Below are 3,855 nucleotides of genomic sequence, written 5' to 3'. Positions count from 1 at the left end.
TGCGGACACGCACCCCGCATGAGTTTAAGCCACCAGGTCCGGGACTCAAACCGTGGTTGACTACATGAGAATTCAGCGACATAGCCATTACACCAACTGCTGGTCCCCAAACTGTTAAAACTTTATACCCTTCTGCAGTATCAAACATCCCTATCAATACATTAATCATGTCCATTAAAATAGAAAATATTGGGACCAGCAGTTAGTGTAATGGCTATGTCGCTGGACTCGCATATAGTCGACTGTGGTTAGTGTCCCGGATCTGGTGGCTTACAACTCACACCGGGCGCGTGTTCATGCGTCCCCAAGATCCTGAGAGCAGAATGGAGGAGAAGTGATTGCGGCATGGCTATCCCCCTTGGGGGGTGATTTCTCGCTTTCTGTCTCTCTGTCTCTTTCTGTCTATCGTGAGAGTGCACACACCCTATAGCAAAAACCTCTCCCCCCCAAAAAAAAAATTAGAAAATATCCCATGTAACTTTTTAGTCAATACCCATCACCATAAACATATGTAGCTTGTATTTTGATTTCCATTAACATAAATATGATTCACTAGTTCCTAAACATAGTAGAATTAAACAAATCACAATGTACACTTTGATGGCTGCCTTTGGACCAAAGTAGTCTTTTTGAGATACACCTTTGTTTCTCTTTAGAGAAGCAGTTCCTGTTTATATTAGTGTAATTTGACATTATATATCACAGTATATTTGTTGCTATTTGTATTACTTCATGTATGGGCTATTAAGGATGAAGATACTCTCACTATTTATATGCATGTCTTTTTTTATAAACTTGGTATTTTCCCTGCATGTAGAAATTCTTGGTTAGAGTATGCTAAGTATTTTTTTTTCAAAGAAAACGTAAATCTGTGAACATTTATTTGAATACTGGAAGATATAAAGGCGTGGAGAGTAACTGGATACCAGAGACAGTGTGAGAGGAGGGTCGGTAATAGGGGATGGAAAGAAGAAGGGAATCAAGGGGAAAAAGAAAGAAGCAGTATATTTAGGGCACATAATGGAAAATGATCTGTTGGTGATAATGTGTATGGTATTATCTTTGACTGCACTAATATATGGTGAATTCATGATGGGAAAATTCATTTGGCATGCTGTGATGATGCACAGTGACTGAATGTTTAAAAAATGATAAAATAAAAGAGGAAAAATAATGTTTAATCTGCATATGCTGATACCAAATGATTTCTGAGATATTATACGATGAAAAAAAAAAAAAGCCAAGGTGCAGAAAATTAAGTAGAATATGTTCTCTTTTACATTGCTTTTTTTTGGTATTGTTTTTAGAGGTTTTCACTTCCTAGGGGAAATGACCACATTGCAATCACTTCTCCTCCATTCTCCTCCCAGAATCTTGGGCACGCACACACAACCGATGTGAATTTCAAACCCTCTGGTCCAGGACTCGATCCACAGTCAGTCAAGTGGGAGTCCAGTGACATAACCAATAGGCCATCTGCTGGCCTTCATATTGTTTTTAAGGAGAACTGGTTGACAATGATGTTTCCACCCTCAGCCGCTTTTTACTATCAATGCTGCAATTCAATTAGGGTGTCAAGACACTTAGCAAAAGGTTGGAAACCACCTTAGAACATGTCTTCTCAATCAAACAACAAAGTGTTTATTGAGTTTCTTTTGCTGTAGTGATACCAGGAGGGATGTAAATAAATATGAAATACAGTCGCTGCTCCCAAGTAATTTTAAACTCTCCAATTTATAAAGACCATTAAAATGATGATATATTGTATCTATAAAGATTAAGTAATAGCACATTAGTTTGTTCTCTCTTAATTTCTAATACACAAATTCATTTTGATATAATTTATGCCAAATATAACATTATTGGCTAACACAGTAAAGCACAATGGTACAGAGTAAAGTTGGGTCTCACAGATGATTAAAACCAGCAACACAAATACCACAACAAAACTTGTAATTTCTCTTTGTCTTTCTCTCCCCCTGGCATGTAGATTTTATCCTTTAAGACTGGTCATTTCAACATGGTTACTAGGAGGTCTCAATAATTTTCTTAGATTATTCTATGGAATGGACTAAGAATCATCTTCTTTCTTGTGGCAAGTTTAAAATGAAACAAAATAAAGCAAACACACCAAGCAACAAAACACCAAGAGAAATAAAAAATGGTCAGACAAGGGAGTGCAAAAATATCATCTTGGTGTTGGTCAGGTGCTTATATTTGCTTAGTCCATGCTGGCCAAGGGATGGTGGGATCTGGAATAAGAGACTAGGTGCAATTTGAACCTTAGGACTGAGGAGGAGGCCAGGCAGGAGCTTGCACTTACAAAGAAGGAATACAATTTTGGGAAAATAGCTACCAATGAAAATAGATAATAAGCTTATCCAGAGAAAAAAAGATATTATCTCCAACTTCTAAACAAGGAAGGCATTATCTCATAGCTGTGGGCTGAATGTAATCCAGCTGGATAACAACACAAAGTTGGGAGAACAAGCGAGCAAGTATGGAGAAGTGCAGGTGCAAAATGTGCTCAGGGGCAGTAAGCGGGCTGGTTTGGAGGAATACTGATACAGAGCTGATCAAACAGGGTCATTTCCTCGGGAGACACTATTATTTTTATTCCCTTTTCAGTTTTCCACTTCAGAGCACATTTCCAATCTCTTTCTCTTCCGAAGTTTCTGTGTGGTTGCTTTTTTCCTTTATTATAAATGATATGACACCTGCAAAAACCACGTACACTTGTTTTCTGAAGAGATCAGAATTAGTATAACCCAGGAAGTCACAATTGATCTAAAAATGAACCAATTGGGGGTATGTAAAAAAGTACTCAACTTAGGGAAGCTGTGCCAAAAAAGAAGGCAGCTTAAAATGGTTGCAGGCATCAGGTGGACAGCAGTGGTTTGTGGGTGATTCTGTGTAACACAAAGAACAAGGACTCAATAAATAGAACACTTTACTCTCCCTTGGAGAGCATTATTTCCACATAAATAATAATTTTTCTCTTCCTAGATACCAAGGAAACTTAAATGTCAGCTAAAAATTTGCATGCCTGAATTAGTTTAATATATACATTTTAAAGCAAGTCATTATTATTGCTATTTTATTTTATCTTTGAGTGAATATAGTATTTTCTTAAAAAGTTTGACTCCTGTTTTATATAAAATAGAAACATATTACACTGAGAAAAGAGTAGAACAGCAATGAAAATACATCCCCAAATAGATTCTTTTCAATATATACTGTCTCTTGGAATAATAATTGTATTCTCGTTCCAAAATAAAGAGGTGCTTCTAATCTTTGAACACAGTATTTCTTTCATCTTCCTTTGAGATATGCAGGTATTCTGCTTCTTTCCTTCCATGACTATTTCTCTTCCAATTGAAGACCTATTAAAATCAGAAGTTAGTTTTCATTAGCTGAAATCATTGGCTCTTTTGAGACCTAGAGGATTAAAAGGAACCTATTATCAAGACCACATTATTAAGACCTCCAAGCAACTGCTTCTAAAGAGAATTGGGAAGGAGTGTGAAATTAGTGCAACAGTCCACTAGGTCTCATAGCCTAACAATGAAGTGAATCTTGACTGTAGTTTTGTCCTTATGGCAAATTTGAGGTTCACTAATAGTCCCACACTTGGAGCATTCACCTAATGGGTCTTGATAGTCAAACTATCCTACCAGGGCACACATTTAAAGTTCACTTATTTAGTTCTTGTTAGAAGGTGAAACAGAAAAATAAGCAGACTCAATAGGCTCTCTCAAACTGTTCCCACCAGGCAAGGATCACAAGCACACACATACCTGATGTGTACGAGTCAACCAAGGAACCAAACTCAATTTTCCATATGTCTTCCAGCAT

This window comes from Tupaia chinensis, unplaced genomic scaffold (genome assembly GCF_000334495.1).
Source record: "Tupaia chinensis unplaced genomic scaffold, TupChi_1.0 Scaffold000225_1, whole genome shotgun sequence".
Taxonomy (NCBI): domain Eukaryota; kingdom Metazoa; phylum Chordata; class Mammalia; order Scandentia; family Tupaiidae; genus Tupaia; species Tupaia belangeri.
This window is presented reverse-complemented; position numbering follows the sequence as displayed.